Source organism: Hemicordylus capensis, chromosome 4, assembly GCF_027244095.1.
Source record: "Hemicordylus capensis ecotype Gifberg chromosome 4, rHemCap1.1.pri, whole genome shotgun sequence".
NCBI lineage: Eukaryota > Metazoa > Chordata > Lepidosauria > Squamata > Cordylidae > Hemicordylus > Hemicordylus capensis.
In genome coordinates this window covers 41043297-41069721 of record NC_069660.1, presented here as the reverse complement: position 1 = coordinate 41069721, position 26425 = coordinate 41043297, and the positions used below count along the sequence as shown (strand labels likewise).

The following is a 26425-nucleotide window of genomic DNA, read 5'->3' as shown; positions in this document are numbered from 1 at the left end:
TGGCATACATTCCAAAACAGACGGTGATCCAGAAAGCATCAGAGCTACACAACAAGGATACACTTTAATCATTTTAGGACTCTGTATTACTCTAAATTCATTAGACAATATGCCTCAAAATACACCTCCATTGTGTCTTGTTAAAAAAAAGAATGTAGCATTAATTGGGGTGCATCCTGCAAGGCTAGCTTTCAGACTATCAAATCAGCCATTGCTGAAAGCCCTGCTCTCACTTCTTTTGACACCAAGACGCACACTATTGAAACCAATGATGGTTTTGAAGAAGGTTTGAGCGCTGTCTTAACACAGCAAAAAGGGAGCAGAGAAGTTACAGTTGTCTTTGCTCACAAGGTGCTTACTGTTTCAGTGAAGATATTTTATGTTATTGAAAAAGAAGCTCTAGCATTTTTCTGGGTGGTGAGGCACTGCAGGACTTACTTGTGGGGCAGAAAATTCACTTTATGGTCAGACCACAAACCCTTCTCTGCTTTATTTACTACTCAGTGATCAAGCTGACCAACCACAAGGATAGCCAAATGGATCACTAGACTTATGGACTTTGATTTCCAGGTGGAATATCTGCCAGGTCTTCAGAATACAATGCAGGTTTTTTTATTTTGATCCACTTCTGGGCCAAGAGGAGATCCCAAAACATAGGATGAAGGAGTAGTAAGTGAACAAATGGCTACATCCCCTCATGGAGTGATCATATCTTCTGAAAGGAAAGTGGTCCTCAGTGCTTACTGAACTTAAACCTCACATAACTAATGGATGGCCATGAAAAAACAAGGTACCCGAACATCTTCAACCATACATGCACATAACGAGTGGGCTGTCCCTTCCAATGAGCTGGTGCTGATGACTAAATAGTTTGGTAGTACACCCTCCTTACAAGCAAAGATGATCAAACGTGCCCATGAAGGTCACCTGTGCATGAGCTTGACTAAAAGGTGAATCAGATAAAGCTTCTGGTGGCCCAGTATGGACAACCACATTGGAAATCTAATCAGGCACTGGATGGCTTGTGCTGTATGTGACAAATCACAGAAGATTTTTACCACTCCCTTGACTCCAGTACAGTATTCCAATAGTCCCTGGGGAAAACCTGCTCTGGATATAATGGGGCCTTTTGAAAATCAAAGCATAAAGCAAAGATTTGCTATAGTGATGGTGGATTACTATTCCAGGTGGCCAGAAGTTTCATTTTCTGACAACATTTCTTTAAAAAAAGGTGAGCCAGTTTATGGCTGAAATTTTTGAGAGAGAAAGTCTTCCTAGAGAACTAGTGACTGATAATAGGACATAGCTTATCTCATTTGAAATTGAGCAATACTTGCATAACCATGGGATAAGGCACAAGTCTCTTTCCTTGTACCATCCTCGAGGGAATGGCTTAGTGGAAAGAACCGGTTAGTGAACTGGATATTATGCAACAACAACCCTGGAAAGATGCAATCCATGAAACTCTATTTGCTTATCGAATGACTCCTCATTCTACAACTGGAAAATCACCATTTGAATAGAGATGTGCCCGGAACCGTTCCGGTGGCGGCGGGGGTGTTCCCTTAAGGACGGGGGAGGGTACACTTACCCCTCCCGCCACATTTTCCCCACTGGCACTCAGTTGTAGCAAAGCCTCTCGGGGTGGCAGCATACCTCCCTGCCGCCCCGCTGCCCTCATCGGCCGGAAGTGGTTGGAAGTACATTCAGCAGGCACACATGCACCCAGTATGTTTGGCCAATGAGGGCAACAGGGTGGCAGGGAGGTATGCTGCCGCCCCGAGGGGCTTTGCTACAATGGTGCGCCGGTGGGGGAAATGCGGCGGGAGGGGTAAGTACACCCTCCCCCACCCTTAAGGGAACATCCCTGCCACCACCGAAATGGCCCAGTGGCCAAAACATTTAAGAGGCCTCTATAATGGTCTCTGAAACATTTCAGGCTCAAGCCTACATTTGAACTGCTGGGCGGATGCAAAGCTACCACCAAACGTACCCAGTGGACACAATGATGGGGCTTTCTGAGGCATCTCACCCTGCAGATGCAGAGATTTGTGACTGGGTAAGGGAGAAGCAACAAAAATATAAACTGCATGTTGATCGGAAATGGGGTAGGAAACAACAAACATTTCAGGTGGGGAACCTGTTTGAGTATCGTTGCCTTATAAAGGGAGAAACAGATGTTCTGGACCAAAACAAATAAGCAAAATCTGAGGAGATTCTGTAACATTGGAAGATGGAGGGAAATCAAACAGTTCCAGACTTTCCAGCATGAGCCAAAAAAGAAGGGAATCTGATGTCAGGAGAGGCTGGAGGGGAATTTGATCCTATCTCCAGTTTTGACCTCACAGATGAGGCTAATGAAAAATAATACCAGAAGAAAAATCAACAGCTCCTGTGCCTGAGAAGCCAAGACTTAGGAGAAGTGTGTGTGAAAGAAGACCACCTAAAAAACTTCAAGACTTTGTCACTAAATTTTAAATCAATTCCATTTTGGTTGTTATAAAGGGGAGGGATGTGTTGCATTCCATCTAGTAATCTTTTGTGCTTTGTTGTTTGTAGGTTTGTCCCAGCAGGGATTCTGTAGAGAATGTGGTGGGTGGAGTCAGAAAGGAAAAGAAAGGAAAAGAGAAAAATTGAGTTGCTTCGGATAAAGCCTTAAAGCACATAACAAGTTTGTTTACAAAGGGAAGCAGCTATACAACAAACTGCAAAGGATCACATATTTAAGAGTAATGTAAATAAAAGCAAAAATAAATTGTGCGGTTTATGAATACTTGTTTCTTTGGTCAACAATAGAAAGACTTTGTAGTTCAGAGAAGCCAGCAATGAACAAATTACTTGCCACGTAGCTATCATTAGTTTACAGGTAGCTGTCTGTTCCAGCTAGTTATTTTAAGGGCACCTGGGTCTCCAACTGTGCTGTGATCTACATACTACTCAATCATGCATGACAGCACAATATATTATTTTGTGGCCTCTAAATGTTGTAGACTTTCCCTCTGCCCTTGTAAACAGATTGCAGTTTAGCTAGGTTTAATGGGAAAGTAGCTGGTAATTTTGCTTCATCTTCATCAATATTCCCATAGCCATTATTAATAATAATTTGAAAAACAGCAGGATAGGAACTAATTGTCTTGTCTAGGGCAGCCACAGCTGAGAACATTTTGTGCTCAGAAAGAAAATAGAAAGCATATTAACAGAGGCAGCTCTCCTTTGTTCACTATTGCACTGGGGCCTTTAAGCCCCATAGGCAGCTTCCTTATGGCTCCCCTAAGGATTCCATATGGACATCTTGCTTGATCAGAAGGCTAATAAAGCAGGCTAATAACTTTCTCCCCCTGCCCACAGCACCTATTATTTGATGCTCTTGTCTATCAGATTTCTTATCAGTAAAGTGCAAATGCACGACCATTGACAGATCTTCTGATGCTTCAACGCTTGGTTTTGGGCACTGAGGACTTCCCAGGACTTTTCTTCTCTTAACCATCTTTGCAAATCAGCAATCAATCTTTTCAAATTTGGCAAAAAGCTCTATCAGCATTGGCACTTCAGATCTTCATCTTGTGGTTGTTACTAGCCAACCAAGCAAGCGGAAGGATCAAACAGCTGGCATTGAAATGAATTTAGTAAAATTAACTCAACCTTTAAATTATAAATGAAAAACTTAACAAATAAATAAATTGTGGGCCACTTTGCATTTTGCTAGGAACTTAAAATTCAAACTCAAACACAGGATACTATGCCTGAATCTGGAAATAAGAACCCCCAACTTGGCTTTTGAAATCTTCTATGGTGCAATCCAATGTTGGATATGGTGGATGAATTGGCAAGTGAAACTGGACAAAGGCAGGATCAGGAGAGGGCATAAAAGAAGAGAGAAAGATTTCTGCTAACAGTATCTTTCATATCCCTCTTTTCATTTCCCTTTGTCCCACTTCACAACTATATGAGTGGCATTAGGCTGGATACACACAGAGAGGATAGCCCTTAAAAATGGGGGGGGGGGCTTACACAAACACAAGTTGGGGAGTAGTGGCAGTGCAGATGCAGATCCCCCCACCATGTATATGCATTCAGCAGAAAGTGTAAATATCCCTACATTTGCAGCTGTATGTATGGAGGACTCTTTATATACATTCTAAAGAACCACATAATGAACCACTTGGGGGAGAAACTGAGCACCATGGTGCTGCTAGGAAATGCGTTTAGCTTTCAGAGTCCAGAAAGGACTGATTGCAGACTAGATAACTACCACTGAGCTGAGGAAGCTGGGAAGGTAGAATAAAATAAAGGATTACTCAAAGACCCATGTGCCCAGAGGGAAAGCAAAAAATGGGGAAGCCCAAGCAAAAGAGCACTTCTCATCAGCTTCTGAAAAGACCAACAGCAGTGGCCTGAGACAAATTTGCCTTATCGTCTCCTGTAATTTTTGTGTTTGTTTTAGTATTGCAAACTATCTTGGGTGCCTTTGGCCAAGGCAGAAAAGCAAAATGAGTATATGGGTGGGGTAACAAGTCCAAAGGGGCAGAGAAGCAGCATCCCATGTGAAATATACAACTTCAGTAAGTGAAGACAAGATGTTGACACCTACTGCAAGTTTCTGCTTCCTGGAGCCATCCTCTACTAAATTTTCACAGCAATTTAGATGGCATTCACTGTGCAGGGACAGACAAATCTCTCAATTTCCACTCCATCTGAATTCTGCCCATTTCCCTTTTATTTTCATTTCCAAATTTCCACTAAAAATACTGAGATGTTTTCCACCAACAAAACCCCTATACTTTCCCCCAAATATTTTAATGTATTTCCTATTGAAGCAATTGCTGCAATAAGTCATTCAGGACACTTTTAAATTAATATTTCCATGCATTAAATTAATATTTCCCTAAATTAATATTTCCCTGGGATACATAGAATCTGTAGAAATCAACATCTGTTAACAAATATGATACACTAGGGAGCAGGAATGGTTTGGAAATATCATGAAATTCAGCATCCCTTAGAAGAAATACTGTTGCATTAGCCTTCTGCACTGCCAAGCCATTAAAAAAAAAAGCTAAAATAATATCCTTAATCCATAATGCTGGAGAAACTGTCTCTCTGGTCAACAGCTCTTGATAAACTTGCTCAGCCTTTAATGACCCATACAGAACATGCAATAATGCCATATCACTTGAGAGAAAATATATCATTCCATAATGAATATTCAACTCGAATAATTAGATTTTTTCCATCCATCCATCTGCCATAGCATTAATGAAAGAAGTGTGACGATATCTATACATTTCTTAAAATTACCATTCCTTTTTTATCCACTTAGAAACAAATGTAATTATTTAAGCTATAGGAGACAAGATTACTTCTTCAGCAAAGTCAAAACATGCATCAGCACCCATTTTCTATAATTATCGCACAAGCAGTTGATTTCAGGTATCTTCCTCAAATACAAAGAGTGTTTAAAAGCCCTTGGCCATTTAATGAGCAACATGTAACTACAGGCACCTGGAGAGAGAGAGAGAGAGAGAGAGAGAGAGAGAGCACAAGGACATACACACACAGAGGGGGGATGGTAAAACCATCTAATATACCCGCCGGATGTGTAATAGAAAAAAATAGGGAAAAGTCAGTTATTCTCTGACCCTTATACCAGACAGCTCAAGTTATATACTAGCATTTAGGAAATTCAGTTAGAACCTAAAGAAAACTGTACCTGCTAACATTAATATTTATTTATTTAACAAATTTATATAGCGCCCAAAACTGATGTCTCTGGGCGGTTTACAAATGGCTTGCTAGTATTATGTTTGTGTGAGTGTCAGTATGTCGAGACACACTTAGGTTCTTCTCTTGTACAAAGAGTTTGCTTTGCCTCTTATACTCTGCTTGAGAGCTTTCTGTGCCACAGGGACCCCAGAAGTGTCTCTAAGATGAGGGGGTACTCAAGGCAATCTGGACACATTGAATATTATACTGTATGCTTATCGGGCTCTGCTTATTTAACAGGCAAATACTACAGTTATAACCACATACAATATTGGCAAATGCTGCAAATGGCCCCCATTAAATTCAAAATAAATCCCAGCAGTACTAAAAAGACACACGTCATGAATGACAGAGAATGGTGATGAAATAGAAGCAAACTGTTCAGAGATCGGCCTCTTCACTCTGAACTTCATCTCTCTCTCTTCTTCTGTACACACACACACACACACACACACACACACACACACACACACACACACACCCTGCCACCCTCCACACCCACTAGTTCTTTAGTTCAGCTCTCTTGTCTACAGCTGTTCTGCTTCCAAGGTACACATAGCCAGCAAGACTCTGCATTAGTCTACTGGATCCTAAAGAATGAGCTGATTTCTCCCTCTCCTTTATTCCAGTCCAGTCTTGACTATAACTAAAAGAAAATTTGCCTGGTCATTCTTGGGGGCCTCCATCTCCCTTGCCACCAGCTAATCTGAGGAGGAGCTTGCCTCTAACCACCCCACTACTGAGCTCCATGCAGAGTCAGTCTAGATAGACCTTTTGTCAGATTCTGCAAAGCAAAAAATTAACTTTCTCCACATGCCACATTCAGCACCCACTTTCATTTCCCAAGTTCAAAGCCACGACAGTCCATGCCATGAACTTGTACAAATTATACAAAGAAAGGTTTCTAATTTCAAATAACTCTTTGATTTTATGAGTCATTCTTATCCTTTTGCAACAGCTTGCCATAGAATTGATAACACACTACACTCTGCCCTAAAACCTGTTTGCACTACTGTTTGTTCACAGAATGCAATCTGCATTTCCCACGGACACGGAATGATGACTTTACCACTGACAGCTTGTTGCATGAAATTAATCCTCTTATTAGAACTAACCGATTATGAAGTGAAGACTTGGCCAGTGAGGAGCAAAGGCAGAAACAAGCAAAAAGGAAGGATACTTGATAACATCAAACTGTAACAAGCACAAGGTTAATAGGTAAATGGATTCGATTCAGATTTAAATAACTTGAAACCTCAGTTCTCTAGGAGAAAAGCAATGATTTGGTAATGCAGGAAAAAAATTAAACTCTGAGGAAATAGCATGTAGAATCTTATATCTATTTTTGAAAGAGCAGGAAATGTTAGGATGCTTATGGATGCAAAACAAGAGCACCTGCAGATGAGAGGGAGGTGCCAGTGGACTTGGGATAACTTGCAGAGTTTCAAAAAAATCTGAAGGGCGGGGGGAAATCTAAGAAGAAAAGTCATATTAGCACAAATGTCTTCAGCCTAAGATTTTAATTCCTAGTTCCAGCTCTGAACGAGCATTTGTAATTCACAGTGGACTGATTCCAGCATTACATGTGGTGCTTGGTTCTTCTAATTAACCTCCACGAACACATGCACACGAAGGCGTTACACAAAAACTGGCCATTGGTGTAGACAGTCAAGAATTAATCTGACAGATGGATGCTAGCTTTTCTGTTAGGACTTGCTTAAGGAGTTGTCCCTGAAAAATGAATGGATAGCTTGTTCCAACACAACTTTTGTCATGGTCAAAGCATCCACAGAATGGCTTCAAAAAATGTATAGAAAACATACTGTGAAGAACCAGCTCATACAAGTAATGAAAATTACAATTCATAAAATTGTAGTGAACATGTTCTAAGCAGAAAATTCAGTTCTGCTTGTACGACATTTTATGTAATGACCACTACACTCAGTCCTCTCAGCTAAAATGAAGGTTCACACTGTTGTTGCCTCTCTCTTTGATTTCTGCAAATCCTCCTCTCTGCCCTTGGAGCTTCCTATTACAGAGCTTCACACAGAATTCTACCACCAAAATAATTCACTTCTCTTCACATGCAAAGTTCCTTCCTTTCTTAAATCTCTACATTTATTTCCCATCCACTTTGGTATCCCACACATATTTTCATTCTTACATTTATGCCTCCCTTTGGGCCTTGTCCTACCCTATCTTTCTGCCCTTATTTCCCAATATATCCTTGCCTAAGACCTTTCCTTCCCCAACTACCACCCTCAAGGGTGCCCCATTCCTTTAAAAATCTTCCCTTTGCAGCCCTGTATGCCTATAACCTCTTCCACAGCATCTACAAGGTATCTCCCTCCCTGCCTTCAAACCCCTCCCTCACCTCAACTTTTTCATGAAGACCATGCTTAAACACTGTCTTCATTCTACACCACAACATATTTCAAATATGTGTAGATACATCTGCACACATTCACACCTTGTTATCTTTGCCCCTGCTAGCTCTCTACTCTCTCTGTTCTCCCTGCCCCCAATGCAAACCTTTACCTGTAAACTCTTTGGGGCAGGGGATCTCTCTTTTTAGCTTATGTTGTAAAGGGCCATACAGTGCTGGAGTATTACCTTTATTATACTAAGATCCTGAATGAAGACATGTAAGTATTAAGTACATGCAAATCAGAAGACAAGGCTTCCAAGGCAAGCAATCCTTTGTTACCCAGTGGCAGAAGGACTGCTAGCACTGCAGAGGTTTCTCTACCTTGAACATGGGATGCTAATACTGCAAATGACTTCAGAACAAAAGGGCTAATACAATACAAGCTGCCAAGATGATGAGCTGCTCTGGAATATCAAGTCAAATTTCTTCTTGTAAGTGTCTCTTTTGTGCACTATATCTTGACACTCATTTCAGATCAGAGACTGGCAGGAACATACCTAGCATTTCAAGTAACAGACTGGGAAAAGAAAAACACATCTGTATTTTCTGGTGGTGTGCATTGAGAAGTGGCATAACAATAGTAGATTCTCAGTAATATTTTTTGCTCCAGACAAATGACATGAAGATGCGCAAAATTGTTGGGAAATTAAGCAAGCCAATCAACTGCTAACAGACTGTCAGAGAGCTTCCCTCAGTGATGACACACACAGGGAACTCAGTTCATGCATTTCAGAAAGGTAGGGGTTAGAGTATTGACAAGTGAGCCAGCCCCCCGTCTGCATAGTCCTATCTCCACTTCTCCTAGATAGTTTTTCTAGGACATGCTACAATGTGAAAAATGCATGGAATTAGCAGATGGGATGATATTGAAATTCATGGATGCTACCTAGAATCAAATCAACTTCATGCAGAAAAGCGACTATATGGAGGCCACTTGAACTTGCACCTATGTTGTCACTGCTCCATGAAGTGAGCCATTCATGAGCACTGAGTTTGATTTGACATTTCAAGCTTTATCCTGTTCTGTCTGCCAGGACAGTTTGTAATGGTCATGGGCTAAGTTCTGTCAGACAATGAGGGCATGCACACGTGTAGCCCTACCCAGGCTTACACAGCCCTACCCAGGTATGGTTGCTCATATGGAGTGCTGGGATTGGGCCCGATCTCGGTGTTGCCCCGCCGGGTAGCCCAGGTTTTCTACCCAGGCTTTTACTGAGGCAAAAAGCTTTTACTGAGGTTTACTGTGGCAGCCTGAGCAGCCACAGAGCCAGGCAGCTAGAGTGCTTGGTGGTGGGGAAATCCGCCAATGCACCACAGTCTTCACGCAGTGCAGTGTGGGATGCAAGAGACCACAGCCTGCTTTCCCCTCGCCACTCATCAATCACTTGTGGCCTGCTCATGTGGGTGTCTAGCACAAGCTATCACAGAGTTCTGAGGATCATGTGGGGAAGGTAGGACACAACTTACCTTCCCCACATGACCCCACATGAAGGTTGTGTCCTACCTTCCCCGCCACCTTCCCCAGAATGTTCATGAGAACAACCTTAATATCGTTGAGCAAATGAAATGTGCTTTTTTCACAGGACCAAGTAAACTGCAAACAGCTCCCAAACATTAAGTATTAACTTAGTAGCCTTCAGAACAAAAGATGCCGTTTCCAGAACCCCTCTCGCTTTAGAAATTAGTTACTGCTATTTTCTGAGTTTGAATCTTGTGCCATCTGGCAAACAGAGACAAAATCAGAAATATAGTAATGACAGTAGCTTCTGGGGACAGGTGCGTTTCCGAAAGATAAAGTGCAATTTTCCAAAACAATATTCTTTACAGCCTGTGTCTTCATGATCAGATTTGGAGATTATCCCTTAGTACAACTGAGGATATATTCTGGCTTTGGGGTTGCACAAATAAAGACAGGCAAACAGTCATTCATACTAATGAGCCTCTTCTAATCAGTTAGGGGAGGTTAGTGCGCGGGAATCTGGCTGGGTCCAGATGCATCAGTGCCTTGCGTGTGATGAGCTAAAGCTTATAAACCAAAAAAGAAAACCTCAGATTAAGCACTAATCAGTTTCTGTACAAAATGCTGAGAGGATATGAAGCACCTAATTGCATAAAATGCCGTTCCACATCCTTGCACAGTGAAAAATTTGCTTTGGTATGAAAATAAGTAAATATTTGCTCTATCTTGCCAAGTAGTTCAAGAGAAAGCAGCACAAATTTTGGTGGAGCCTTCTGTGGCAGTTAACAGAAGCTTTGCAGACAGAGAATATCTCAGATTTCAAAGCACAGTGCTAAATGTATCCTGAATATGCTGGCAACAGTTTAAGCAAAGAAAGCACTTTCAGCAGTCACTTGATCCAACAAACACTGCCCATCAAGAGTGCTTATGAAGAATGCCAAAAAATTAACATTTAACAACCTTCTCCTACCTCTGAAGGGAGATGGACCTATCAAGGTTATTGGATCTTGTTAAAATTATGGACATCTTGACTTTCAACATATTTCTAGCTGTCTTTGAAGATAAGATTTAGATCAAGATAAGATTTAAAATGAGATGGCAAAAACCCATAAAAGTTTGAAAACAAGGAAATTGTTTTTATTCTTATTGGTTAGCATTTGTCTGTGGTTACTAAGAGATGGCAATGGTAAACCCGTCCTGTATTCTACCAAAGAAAACCACTTGGTTCTGTGGTCGCCAGAAGTCGACACCGACTTGACGATGCAACTTTACCTTTATTAAGTGAGCTGAAGAAAAGCCTAGCCCTAAGCATCCGCCAGAGGACCAGTTGCTGCTGGAAAGCTTGCCAAGGTGCTTTGGGGGGCTTGTAATGTTTACAATGCTACAAGCATTGGGGAGCTTGTAATGCTTATCTCAATGGAGAAATAAGCATTACGAGTTTCCTGAAATCTTCTCTGGATTAAAATCTGAAAAGAGTTTCCAGTTTACATCTCACCCCCAGGCCTCAACCTCCCTCCCAATTCTGAATCCCACCTTCCTTTAAATGTGACTTAATTAGCTGGGCTTGTGGTAGGCACAGCAACAGTTCTCTGGTTCCACTGCAGTCTGTCAGCCAGTGTCAGAAGTGCACCTAGGTAATTTTGGAGCCTGGACCTAAAGGCCTTTGGAGGCTCCCCCTCCCCTGTAAATTAAGCATCATGGTCCGCCGGCCAATCACACCACCCAAGACAGACTAAAGAGGATTCAGGGGGCCCCAAGGGGCTGTAGAAGCCCTGGACTTACTTCGGCCCCAAAGTCCAGGGGTAAGAGCACCGTCCTGGGGTAAGAGCACCTCTGGCCAGTGTCCAGAGATCTGGGCAAAGTAAATGGGCAACAGAATAGGGTGAATGCTTAGATAACCCACCACAGAAGCTCCACTTTCATAAAAAGCCTCATTTCCGCCCCCACTCCACCTTGTTTTCATTATTCTATGGCTTAAAAATCTTATCCTGGAAGAACAGAACTTGAAGAAGCACATGGGTGGCTGCTGAGCAACTGATGATCTTCTACCATGTTCAGCAAATCTATTCATAGCTTCCATGGACCTTAATCTGACCCAGTAAACTGTGTAAACTGTGATGCTCTCAGTTCAGAATAGGTAGAAGAGGGGGAATGTTACTAAGCAGCTGTGAAGCATCTTCTCAAGTTCCTTCCTTTCTCCCACCTCCCACAGAGAGCATGGAATGAACCTTCAGCCAGCAACGGGACACTTAACTCTACATCTTGCTGTGAGAAAGTAGCAGAGATATGATAGAACAGATGAAGCAAAAAAGCCAGGAGATGCATAAGCTATAGGATTGAGGCCTTTGTCATGAATAACTTTCAATTATTTGAATGGGTCTACTCTAAGCAGGATTAACATTTGATACATCCTGCTGTGTTGTGTAGTGATTTCTATTGACATACTTTGTGTATATTTTGCTCCCCCTCCATGCACACACACAAAAGCCTGCAGATATAATACAAGTCTAACATAATGTGGTCCCATAGAACAGTTATTTTCTTTTACGAACATCTCAAAATTGTTTCCTTTTTTCAGGCATTGTATTTTAGGGCATATATTAAAATACCATTTTGTATTTTTTATTGGTTGTTTAGCAAGTATTTTGTATCTAAAATACATTTGCTCAGGTATTTTGTATCTAAAATACTTTTTAGAAGTGTTTTGCCCATCTCTGAGTATTGGCTATACAAACAGGAAGTGACTACTCCAAGGTTGTAGGCAGGAGTCGCTATCAGCCCTATTTTGGAGATGCCAGGGAGGGAACTTGAAACCTTCTGCATGAGAGCATGCACGTGCTCTTCCCAGAGTGGCCCCATCCCCTAAGGGGAATATCTTACAATGATCACACATGTACTCATTCAAATGAAAACCAGGGTGGACGCTGCTTAGCAAAGGGGACAATTCATGCTCACTACCACAAGACCAACTCTCTTCCCCGCTGCATGTTCCACCGTTGAACAGCTCTTACAATTAGGAAATTCTTCCTAATGTCTAGCCTGAATCTGCTTCAATGCAATTTAAATCAATTGGTTCCAGTTCTGCCATCAAAAGCACCAAAGAACAACCCCACTCCTCCTCCTGTGCCCTTCAGATATTTGAATAAGGTGATCCTCTTGGTCTCATCGTTTCCAAGCTAAACACACACAGCTCTTTCACCTCTTCCTTGGTTTCCATCTATACTGCAGTCCTCTGAACCCATTCTTGTGTGTCTTGTCCCACCCAGCAGTGGACAGAGTATTCCAAGTGAGGTCTGATCGGTGTAGAATAGAGTGTAACTATTAGTAGTAATTATCTGGACACCAGGGAATCTCGTTAATACCACTTTGAGCACCTTAGAGGAAAGGTCACAAATGCTATCAACCATTCAGTCTTGGAACCTCTCTCTGTAGAGGTGGGTAGATATCTTGAGGCACCTACCTTTTCCCAAGAAAGTTGAAAATATTACAAAACTGGATGCCCTAGTGCCTAATATCACAAAATTTGATGCTAATTCACTGGATGTGAAACAGTTTGGTGGCATGTAAACTATTTTTATTATGTTGCTAGCAATACATATTTGGGGTGTTTTTTGTGACTCGAAGACGTCACATTCCTTGCAGAGAAAAACACAATGTGCTTTCTAAACATAGCAGTTTCGATGTCACAAGGAAATTGGGATACAAGATTGGCTAAAAGGAAACAGTGCTGAGACTAGAAAATACAAGGCTTAGACTTTTATCTCAGGCCCACATGGATTATTGGCTGTTTTGTGCTATTTCCCTTCCCCTGCTGCTTGTATTTCTGCACTTACAATTCAGATGCTCTTTGGGGGAGAAATTTTGATGTTACTGAGTCCATGATAATAGTTTACAGGTGCACAACTACACACAAATCCATGTTCGCTGCAATACTTCATGGTACACAGGATGAGGGTTAAGGGAACAATCAAATATTCATGTGTGACATAATAAAAAACAATCCAACATGCAAAGAAAAGATTACTTCAAAATCGCTTATACATCTGAGGTTAAAAGCATAATGCTACAAAAACGTATTTAACAGTGTCCGTTTAAATCTGGCCCTTTTCTCACCTCCTGTATTACACATTAGAGCTTCCAAAAAGCCAATTAAAGTGCACTTTATTCTTTGTAATGTCTAAAATTGGGCACTTTAAGTGTGTAAACCAAAATGCCTCTTATTATTTGAGTGCTTTTTAATGCAGAGTTGTGCACATTAAAAATACATTTGAAAAAAATGAAAGCATCATTTAGACTTCAAGCTGTCTCCAAAAAAGCAAAAAGGTACAAACACATAAGCAGGGAATTGGAGAACAGCTTTCAACACTTTCCGGTAGTAAGTGTGTTGACTGAAAAACAAAATCTGTTTTTTAAGTTTTGTGTGATTTCGTGCTTTGCACACATTTGATCACCTGCAGATGTTCCTTAGAGTAGAACCTCAATAGGATTATTTTATTCCTTGTGTTTTTTTCCTAGAGAAAAGAGCATTGAAAGTATGTGACCCACTGTTGAATACTTGCTGCATTTTGATGCTTTGAACTTTTGGGTTGTTTTCCCTTTATGACTTGCTTGCAACAAAAAAGAGAGATTATTACTCATATGTACATGAATCTAAAGAAAGCAACTGGGAGATCAAAATAATATGGCAGTTGTCTGGAGGCTAAACATGCTCAAGTACCAGAAAGGAAACATTTAGAAAGAAAGGGGTAGTGACACTGTGTCAGGCTTGAGCAGCCTCAAGCAAGGGACCTTTGCATCTGCTGCACAGGTAAGAATTCCCAGGAGCTACTCTGGCTTGATGATTACCCAGGTAGGGAAAACTTAATACCAAGTATTAGCTTCCCAGGGTTTTCCTCACCCTGGGAAAACCTACTCACTATGTTACCTGCTTGCTATTCTACAATGTAAAAAAAGAGTTGCTGCCTTTGAAGTTATTCAGGTTCAGTTTTACAATAATTGTGTTGAAGTTATTCAGTTCAGAAAACCCTCACTCTGAACTGACTTCACTTGTGCTCCGCTAAATTAGCATGTAGCCAAATTGTTTTGGGTACGTAGTGTCGTGACTTTGTTTTGGGTATGTAGTGTCCTTCATTGGTTTCAATCAGCCATGTGAGCAATGAAAGCCCTTACTCTAAACTGCACTCATTTTTTCATTGATGTTAAACCATAGCACAGTGACTTTATTTTTATTTTTTATTTATTAACATATTTTTATACTGCCAAAAACTTATGTCTCTGGGCGGTTTACAACAAAATAAAAACAAAGTAAAATGTTCATTAAAACAAAAATGAAAAGTTTAAAACATTATAACAATTAAATTTTTAAACAATATTTTAAAACAGCATTAAAACCATTAAAACAATATTACTTAAAAGCCTGGGTTAACAGATGCGTCTTTAAAGACTTTCTAAAAGCTGTCAGAGAGGGGAGGCTCTTATTTCACTAGGGAGCGCATTCCAAAGCCTCTCCTGCGGATTTCAGTGGGCAGTGGGGTTCATGACGAAGAAGGCATTCTCTTAAATACCCAGGGTCCAAGCTGTTTAGAGCAACTGCAGACAGACCTCTCCAGTGGATCTCAGTGGGAGGTGGGATTCATTACGAAGAAGGCGGGATTCATGATGAAGAAGTACCCAGGGCCCAAGCTGCTTAGAGCTTTATAGGTTACTAGTGATTTTAAGCCCGTTAAATTAATGGGCACTAGTTGGGTTACGTTTTTCCCCTCTCCTCCACCCGGCTGGGCCCACCACCTCCTCTGGCCCCACACTCTTGCCTCTCTTCCCCTCCCTCCCACCCCATCTCTTGCCGTCCCTCCCCCTCCCACCCCTCTCTCTCACCCTCCCCTCCCTCTCACCCTCCTGTCCCAGTCCCTCTTGTCCCTTTCCCCTGCCCCACTCCCACTTGCCCTTCCCCCTCGCCCACTCCCTCCTGCCCCTCCCCTCACCCACCGGCCCGCTGCTCCTCTTCCTGGGCGGCAAACAGTTTACTTGGGAAGCGGCGGTGAAGCAGCAGCAGGAGGCGGCGACTGGGTCCGATGCCGGCCGTGGCGGGCCCGCCACGCCACGCGGCCTGCCGTGGCCGCTGCCGCCGCTTGTTCGTCGTTGTGGGCGGCTGCCAGACAGCCACTGCTCCCCCCATTCCCACCTTCAGCCCCTGGTATCGGGGCCCACTGCTGGCTGCCCTTCCGCTGCCGGGCCAGCCCCACAACCACCAACCGTCGCCCCACCACGGCCACTGCTGCCATGGGTCCCACTCGCCACCGCAGCCATCCAAACCTCAGCCATCTTTTGGACTCTGCTCCCTCATGGCTGCCAAGCTCCATACGGCCACTTCAGCGGCAGGGCTGGCCCCGCCACTGCCGCCTCCGCCCTCCCCGGTCCCCGCTTCTCCTCCTTTCGCTTTGGGAGCCAACAGGGCTGCCTGGTGCCTGCGGCTGTATCTTTCTCAGACGTGAAAGACACGGGCAGACACGGGATTACACTTTAGCCTTTTATTATAGAGGATAACCAGCACCTTGTATTTTGCCCGGAAACATATCGGCAGCCAGTGTAGCTCCTTCAATACAGGAGTTATATGGTCTCTCCAATATGACCCAGAGAACAACCTGGCTGCTGCATTCTGGACCAACTGTAGTTTCCGGACTACATACAAGGGCAGCACACATAGAGTGCATTGCAGTAATCCAGTCTGGAGGTTGCCAGCAGATGTACCACTATTTTGAGGTTGTTCACCTCAAGAAACGGATGCAGCTGGCATATCTGTAATTGTCTCTCGAGTTCTGATCCCGCACAATGAGTACCTCCATCTTATCTGGACTCAGTCTCAGTTTGTTATCCGTCATCCAGCCCATCACCGACTCCAGGCAGGCATTTAGGGAGGTTATGCCCTCTCTTGATGATGCTGACATGGAGAAGGAGATTTGGGTGTCATTAGCATACTGATAGCACCCTGCACCAAATCTCCTGATGATCTCTCCCAGTGGTTTCATGTAGATGTTAAACAACATCAGGGACAATATGGAGCCCTGAGGCACAAGTTCAGATTTTGAAGAACAGCAGTCTCCAAGGGACACCATCTGGAACCTACCCAAGAGGTAGGAGCAGAACCACCACAGAGCAGTGCCTCCAACTCCCCACCCCCTCAGACGCTCCAGAAGGATACTATGGTCGATAATATTGAAAGCCGCCGAGTGGTCCAAAAGGACCAACAGAGTCACAGTTCCTCTGTCCATTCTCAATTGGAGATCATCCATCAGGCCAACCAAGGCAGTCTCCACCCCATAGCCAGCCCAAAAGCCAGTTTGAAATGGGTCTAGATAATCGGTTTAGGAACATAGGAAGCTGCCTTATACTGAGTCAGACCATTGGTCTATCTAGCTCAGTATTGTGCAGTATTGTCTTCACATACTGACAGTGGCTTCTCCAAGGTTGCAGGTAGGAATCTCTCTCAGCCCTATCTTGGAGATGCCAGGGAGGGAACTTGGAATATTCTGCTCTTCCCAGAGTGGCTCCATCCCCTGAGGGGAATATCTTACAGTGCTCACACACCAAGTCTCCCATTCATATGCAACCAGGGTGGACCCTGCTTAGCTAAGGGGACAAGTCATGCTTGCTACCACAGAGCAAGCTCTCCTCTCTGAAGTTCCCTCCAAGACTGTCTGGAGCTGGGATGCCACCACCCTCTCAATTACCTTGCCCAGCCACAGAAGGTTGGAGACAGGCGATAGTTGTTCAAGCCCGAGGGATTCAAGGTAGGGTTCTTCAGAAGTGGTCTAATGATTGCCTCCTTAAGACACAGAGGAATCTTACCTTCCCTCAGAGACACATTTATAATCTCTACCAGGCCTTCTACAACAACCCGCCCCACCCACCAGATAATATAAGCCGTGTCAAGCAAGGGTTAAGAGAACAGGTGGTAGGCCGCACCATTCCAATCAGCTTGTCCACATCCTCAAGAGTTAAAAACTGGAACTGATCCAACCTAATCACACAAGAGGGATCGCTGGACACCTCCACATCAGACACTAAAGTAATTGTGGAGACAGAGTCTAAGTTGGCCTGAATACAAGAGATTTTTTCCAACAGAATTCAGTAAACCCATCACAGCGGGTAATCAATGGTTTCAGATTCTGATTAAAGGAAGGAGGGGCATATACTAGCCCTCTCACAACCCTGAATAACTCCGCCAGACAACTTGTGGATGCAATACGGATAGAAAAGAATCACTTCTTTGCTGTACGTATCACCTGACCGTAGGTCTTCAAATGAGCTCTATGTTGCAATCTGTCAGATTCAAGCCGAATCTTTCTCCACTTTACAGGGAGCGGTAAAATTTGGCACACACATAGGTAAAAAAAAGCAGAACTCTGTGTATTTAATTTAAATTAAATCTGTCCATCATTTGATTTTATAGAAGACATTCAATTACACAATCCCCAACATGATGTTTGAAGTAATATAGTACAGAACTGTTTGCTTACAAGTTCTTACTCTTTTCACTTGCCAAAGATATAGAGATTTCCAAAGAAACCCCAGTCTTTTACCTTTAAAGGAATGAATGCTTCAGGAAAATATTTCCCCTTCTTTCCTTGTCCACACACTGTTCTTTATTCACACTGAACCTGGTGATTCCTCAATAAATGTTCATGGAGAGAGAAATAATGTTTGAAAAAAACCATGAAACTTTGGAGAGGATCCACAAGAGGAGGAATATCTCATGAATTCTCAGCAACAGATTCATAGTATTTGGGTTATAGTTTAACTTACATCTGTCAATGCACCTAACCTTATCCGCTTTCCAGATTTCTACTACAAGACAGCATCAGGCAAGATCTTGAATCCTAATTCATCTGTCACCCTGCAAAAACAATGATAATAATAATATGCCAAGAGAGGCTATCAGCTTATGAAAGATACCACTTAACCAAACAATAAAAGACACCATGCAATCTGAGTAAATTGCTTTTAGCTGTGGATTTTGACAACTGAAAGGAGATTTTTTTTGACTATTTCTGTAATAGTTGGTGTTATGATGTGAACTGGGGGCCAAATTTCTGCTGTTATAATTCAACAACTTTTATGTAATTACACCTTGATTCATTTGCTTAGAATCTGGCTTGAAAAGAAGAAACGTTAGCCTATATTTAAAAATAAAATACAGAACAGAAAAGTCACAGTTGAGACGTTTGCACGGCTGACACAACAAAAGTTGATTGTTTATTTAATGTTAACTTTTATGTACTGGCTACTTATTTGGTTACTTTTATTATTTATTATCATTATCATTAATTGTTATTATTATTAACCTGCCCTTTCAGCTCAGGGTGCTATACATGGCTCCTCTCCCATTATTGTATCACCACCACAACCCTGTAGGGATTAAGGCACATCAATAGGAGGATGGCATCACAGTGATCTGCACATATGTCTGCAATGAGCCTTTGCTCATGAATAGGCTTGTTTTCAGACACTGAACTCAACCTGCATATCGTATTTACCCAAATCCAAGTTAAGATTCCCCTCTAGTTCTTTCTTGTTAAATATAGTGAGGCCATATTGAATTAGAGTCTTCTTTATTTGGGGTACACCAGTATTTAATCTGTATTAAATTGTTTAATCAGTTGTTTGTTTTGTTTTGTTTTTTGTTATTGTTTTAATGAATGTGTTACTTTGTTTTTATTCTGTTGTAAACCACCCAGAGATGTAAGTTTTGGGTGGTATAAAAATGTTTAAACAAACAAACAAACAAATGTTTAACCTCTATTGTTTAAGGTGTCATCTTAAATAGTCCCCTTCTATTTAAGTAAATATGGTAGGTCTGAGATGGGAGCCTTCCTTGTTGCTTCTGCTTCCTTGGTATATCGATCATGCAGAAAACAATCTCATGTTGAACTACTGATGGGCAAATTACCACCAGACTGAGATCAGATTGGCTCATGTTTGGGGGAGGGTTGGATAGTTTCACTTACATCCAAGCCAATATGAAATAGCTTCACTTAAGTTCAAGCTAATATGAAATAGAGGCGAGTCTCATGATCAGTGAGATTTGCCGAAATGAGGTCTGCGGAGAGAGTGGGCTTAGCCTGCTCTCCCCACAGACGATTGCCCGCGGAGCCCTAGGCGGCCGGATCAGCCACCCACACGACTGCTGGCTCCATCACAGAGCCGACAGGGGCTGCAGGGATCGGGAGCCACACAGCCCCTGGAAGTTCCAGGATGCACGGGGCATCGTGGAGAGATCCCCGAGCCCGGGAGGCTGCTTGCATCCTCCCGGCGGGGGTCTACTCGTGTATTGCCATGGCACAGAGCTGCACCAGGGCAGCACATGATCCAGAAACCCAGGTTAGTGGAGCGCTGGCTCTGCTAACCTAGACTAAGGGGAGGGATAATTAAGAGGGCTAGCTTCTGGGAGCCACACGGCTCCCATTGCAGCACACAACTGCCAAAACCGGGCTAAGCTCCCTTAGCCCACTTCTTGCCGGTCGTGAGAATCACCTAGAAGTCTATTTAAATCCAAGTCAATATGAAACAACTCCACTTAAATCCAAGCCAATATGAAAAAGGTTTACTTAAACCCATGCCAATATGAACAGATTTGGAGCCATCATACTTCTGACTAAGAATGCAAAGTGGTCTACTCGAGTCCCTTCCAATCCTGCTCCCGTGTGAGCTTCCACCTTCCACCCACTTCCCAAATTTGTTGGGACATCAATACTTCCCAGATTTGCTTAGCAAGAATTCCCCTGGTGTCAGGAGAGAAGAAAACCTTCCTATCTCTTGTTGCTAGAGCAGCCATTATTGCCATGCAAGTGGGTGGGAGGAAAGAGGAGATAAATCTTGGAGGATTGCTGATGGGAGAAAAGGTGGCTGGGTAACAAATCTGGAGATGGATGGATGGAAGAGGGGACGGCGTTAAACTAAAATCAGATCTGGGGAAGAATGTGGAGGTGGTAATGCTCATTACAAGCTCCAAGACTCATATTCACAAGCCAGGAAATATTAATCTCTTGATTAAATCTCTACTTTGAGCAGAAGGATTTCAAATAGATACACAATGTCATGTATATTTCTATTGTGACAACAGCATAAGGTCCACACAAGACCCTCTGCCTTCCTTGAAGGTATCCTCTTAATTGCCATTGCTCAGGCTGCTAAGAGCATAACGTTAGTTTAACACCCTCTTAAAGAGAAGCCAGACACTGGAAGAAAAAAAATTATTAATAGTTACACAGCTTGATGTGGAAATGAAGAGCTAAATATACAACAAAATGTGAGAAAAGAATTGATAACTATTTATCTGGACCAAACATTGTGTGTGTGTGTGTGTGTGTGTGTGTGTGTGCCCCTTAGAATTTAAATCCCATTTTAGCAAAAATTCATGTGGAAAACAAGCAGGCCTAAACACACTTATGATATCTTCTCATTATTATTTACAATTGCTGCATTTGAATGTGCACCAATGTTCCCTCTAATTTTTTTCATTTGTGCGTGGAATGAATTTTGTTTTGGGTGGCAATACCAAGGCAGTGTGCACGCACATACAGTCAGAATGAGGTTTTCTTGATTCAACTTGAGCAGGATCTAAAATTAACTGAGTGGACATCAAAAACTTGTGTGCGCACGCACATGCACACACCTTAGAGGGAACACTGGTGTTCACGCAGTAAGATACAGATAATTAAATCTCATACTTCAGACACAAACATAAGTTGATTTCATTCACTAGGAATATAAGAAGCTGCCTTATCCCAAGTCAGACCATTGGTCCATCTAGTTCAATACTGTCTACACTGACTGGCAGTGGCTTGCCCGTGTTTCAGGCAGGAGTCTTTCCCAGTTCAACCTGGAGATGCCAGGACTGAACCTGGTACCTTCTGCATGCAAGCAGATGCTTTACCACTGAGCTACATCCCCATCCCCCAAGAGGAATATCTTATAGCAGACAATGCTCACCTATAGTCACCCATCCAAATGCAAACCAAGACAAACCCTGCTTAGTAAAGGGAAAATTCAAGCTCATTGCCACAAGACCAGCTTAATCTCATTCAGAGATCAGGAAGAAAGAACATAACTACAAGTAGACTAAAATGTTTACAGTTACCTATGCGAGCTAGTTCAGATGAACACTGCTTCTTCAAGAGATGAGGCTGGGGATACATAGAGAGTATGCCTGCCCTGACGTTAATTGACAGATGTGCCAACCACTCTGAAGGCATCCTTTATTCATGTGATAGGTGTGTTCATCTGAATCACTCCTCTACACATGTTCTGTGTAAAATAAACCAGGGTTTTGGAAAGTATGTAGAGGGGCAATTCAGATTAACACCCCTCTCACATGAGTAAAGAACATGCCAACACTGTTCTCAGGGCAACACCCCCGCCCCCAGCATCAAATTGTGAAGAAGCCGGTGTTTATCTGAATCAGCTCCATGTTATTTCTTTAAGCATGTATTAATTGTGTGCTTGTTTTTTACATTCTTAAATAGCACATTCAGGGAGCTCAGTGGTACAGCACATGAACTGCATGCAGAAAGTTCCAGAGTCAATCCTGGCACTTCTAGATAGGGCTAGGCAAGACTGTTGTCTGAAACCTTGGAGAGCTGCTGCTAGGTTAGTGTAGACAATTCTTACCTAGATGGACCAACCCACCTAGGTATAAGGTAGCATTATACATTCCTCTGAGAGAGACCAAAGCAGAATACCATGGGCTCCTACGGCTACAGCCTTATCCATGGCTCTCTTATGGCTTGCTTGCATGAGTATCAAATTCAAAACACCATGAATACAATTTCAGAATAAAATTATTTATGCCAGATTTTCCTACCAAAAAGTATCTCTACCAAGATATCCAAGAGTGACACAGCATAAAAATTGTTTGCCGGCTTAGCCAAAAGGTGAATGGGGAAATTCTCCTTATTGTCTCCCTCTCACACAGGAATTGCTCTCCTTATTTCCACAACCAATGCCTTGGTGTTATTGAAGCAACACGTGAAAAGGCATCTCCAGCCACAGCTGCTAACATGTTGAAGAACTCTTAGCTGTACACACTGTCGAATGCAACAGTACCGTTCTAGATATGCTCATCTCCACAGACCCATCATGTGCCAATATCCCAATGAAAATTGGACAATGAGAATCCCCAAGCTACGTTTTTAAAAAATCTTTTCCTCTCATGTCTCTTTCTGCTCCTAAATTCTACTGATGGACAATATGTCTGTGTTAATTCATCACTGCTTCCTGTGACATGACACTGGCAAATTAGCTTAGACTTTATTCTTTTCCCATTTCCCATGGTGCATAGTTGCTTTAGTACACACTAGGGATGTGCACAGAACTGCGGCAGGGCGGTTCAAAGGTGGCAGGGGTCTCCCTTTAAGAGCGGGGGAGAGTGCATTTACCCCTCCCTCCACTTTCCCCCCACCAGCATCCATGTTTATTAATGCCCATTGGGGCAGCAGCATACCTCCCTGCCACCCCATTGCCCTTGTCTTCCGGATATGACCAGAAGTTGCTGACTCACGGGCGCACATGCGTGCATGATGTATATGTGCCTGTGCTGGTGTGTGCAGGTGCATTGGCGACTTCCAGTCATATCCTGAAGACGAGGGCAACAGGGCGGCATGCTGCAGCTCTAATGGGCATTAATAAACATGGACACTGGCAGGGAAAAAGTGGTGGGAGGAGTAAGTGCACCCTCTCCCACTCTTAAAGGGAGACCTCTGCCACCTTTGAACTGGCAGCACTGCCGTTTCTTTGAACTGGTTTGGAGGCCCATAAAGCACTTCCGAACTGGTTCTGTGGACATCCCTAGTACACACCTGTGTCCTTTCTGCTAAATTATTCCCCACCTGAAACCAAGCAGATCTCTGCCTATGAAAAATGCATTGCACTGACACACTAGTCAGAGGCAAAATTTCTGAAATGCAATTACTCTCAGAAAATTCTAAGAACTAAAAAAAACTTTCACTTTTTGAAAATAATCACCTTTTTCAAAAATCATTTCAAAAACTTTCACTTTTTGAAATAATCACTTTCAAAGGAAAGGCATACTTTAAATGCATTATAGCAACTTTTCTCCCCACCTCTTCTGTACTTGCTCTTTTCCAGGGCCATATCTCCACATATGGCCCTGGAATGTCGTCATGGCATTTTGGAAGCATATCACACAATGCAGCATTTTTAAAGGAAAGAACATTGTATATAGAGCCTTACCTGATGCTAAGCACAAAACTATTTGTTGCTGGGATCCAAATATCCTTCCTTCAGGAAGTACTTGTTCTGCAGGGATATCATGTTTGCTCAGCACTTTGTTCATAAGCAATGTTGTTTTGCATTGAGGAGATGTGCTTTTTTCTATCAGATACCGTGCCTATTGCAGTTATGACTATAGTGTGGGAAATGGCTGTGTGAATGTCACAGACCCTTATTGGCACATAGTGGCAATACTATCCCTGGTGATGAATGACACACTTTTATGATCTGTTTTAAATGGCATTACAATCTTATTTTACACTGTTTCGGAGATTTAGTGTTCCCACACTGTAGCTCTGCATTATCTAGCCCTCCAAGAACAACCATTAAAGTGTTGGATATCATGAAGGCTAGCCACCTCCCCACATTAGCAATACTTATTATTTTAGGAATGATTTGCTATTTTTTTAAACTCATCTCCTCCTCCAGTAATTGGAAAAGCACAGCTCCTCATCCAGTACCAGTTTGATCACAATATGGTGGGGAAAGGCCCTAAGGAAAACTGGAGATAGCACAGTCTGCATTGGTTGACTGGAAGATGAGGGTAACCGGCGATATTGGAGAGAAGACCTCTCTGCTGAGACCATGCCTAGGGTTTAAAAAGTGGTCTGATCCAGGAGAACACCACTTTGCCCTCCCCATCCACCTGAGCAAATGTTAATTACAGCTTATGGGCTTGTGATGTTCCTTTGCAATGAACTTTGGCTGGTTTCTGGTTGATGACATTAGAAAGGAATCTTACCTGTCCCAGACTAGCAAATGTGGGCCCTTGGTTTTTGCCTTCCATTTCTCAGAGCAAAATGTCACCTTATTTGCACATAGGTTGGTTGATACAATTGATTATGTTGCTTTGCAATGCATATTGTAGGATTGGGCTCTGGGCACAAATTAGAATTCAGGAGAGGATATAAGAGGAGGTGAGCTGATGAGGGGTCCCTTATGGCATCCAGGATCTGGATGCATACAGGACAATTAATCATCATCACTGACTAAGCATAACCAGTTGCCAGGACAGTCTGCCATAGGGCCTGGCAACCAACCACATCTCCAGGCTGGTGTCTTTGGGCAGCATGAGCTCACATCATCTGCTGTTTTAGCTCACTTTTCCTCCTGGTCTAGCCAGCAGGCAGGCTGGGTCAGTTTTCTCTCTAAGTGGCTGGACTGTCAGCAACATCACAGTGTCCTGGCATGCTTCCCATTAAATTCTTGGAAGCTGTAAGCACTAAAGTGGTGGCCTATTTTCAATCTAGCTTGGTGTATGGCTCCTGTCCTCTCTCATTCTCCCATCTGCTCCCTTGCTGCGGGCACAAAGGGATGATGGTAATAAACTCTACTTCCATCAGCATTACACGGTTTATAATCCTTTGCCTGCTGAGCTCTCCTGAGCACTGACAATTAAAATCATCATGGAATGTGTGTGTGTGTGTGTGTGTGTGTGTAGTGAGGGGTGGATAAAAAATTCTAAAACTCCACATTTAAAAGGACTGAGCACAAGAAGTTCCAGATTAATCAACTGAGGTAAGTATTGTAAAAACAATACTTTTATTTGGTAACTTAGTCTATTTTTTCCAATACAAAAGTAGGATTGCAATTATTATTATTTTTAAAAAACCAAAAAACCTCTGGCTCAAATTTTGCCATTTCACAGGCTATAAATGTCATCAGCATAGTGCTGGGTGGCTTCTGCCAGGTTAGTCTGAACGTGTAAATTTTATGGGAAGAGGGAGGTTAAAGGAAATGGAAAAATGAGGAAATGTGTGCCAGGCCTAATATACAATTTTGATGGTTTCATCAAAACTTGCTTCAGGGCACACTGCACCTTTGATCAAAGAAACCACCTTTCTTAAGTGAGTCACCCACAGACTAAGAGCAACTTCTACTGTTTCCATTTTTAAGTAAAGTAAAGGCCATCAGAGATACTGTTATTCCAAGGCCAAAAACTGCCATCTATGCCTTGAAAGAGGGGATGTGTGCAAGAATAATCTGAGGCCCTAAATATGTGTTTTCCCTTTGTTTCAGCTGTTAATCCTATAAATATGCAAATCTGTGATTACCAAACATGTGGAATTTACCTATTTCTGCATCTCAGTGAAGATTCATTTCTGCTGCTTGCTTGCTTGCTAGAGGCTACCAAATTGGAATAAAAGAGGTGTGTGTATCACAAAATGATTGCTAATGGACAGAAGCAGTGACATACTGAATGACTGTCAAGAGTGCAGTGAAACCCACACTTTGCAGGGTACAGATTGCTACTTGCAGTTAAGAGTCAGTTCATACAACATGTACAGGTGAAACTCGGATAATTAGAATATCGTGCAAAAGTCCATTAATTTCAGTAATGCAAATTAAAAGGTGAAACTGATATATGAGACAGACGCATTACATGCAAAGCGAGATAAGTCAAGCCTTAATTTGTTATCATTGTGATGATCATAGCGTACAGCTCATGAAAACCCCAAATCCACAATCTCAGAAAATTAGAATATTAC

At 42.5% G+C, this 26425-nt stretch overlaps 1 protein-coding gene across 19 annotated transcripts in view; it reads right to left on the bottom strand.

The window, feature by feature from the left end:
- The window catches only part of PTPRT (protein tyrosine phosphatase receptor type T), a 938880-nt gene that overhangs the window by 431001 nt on the left and 481454 nt on the right, over positions 1-26425 (bottom strand). The window lies entirely within an intron of this gene.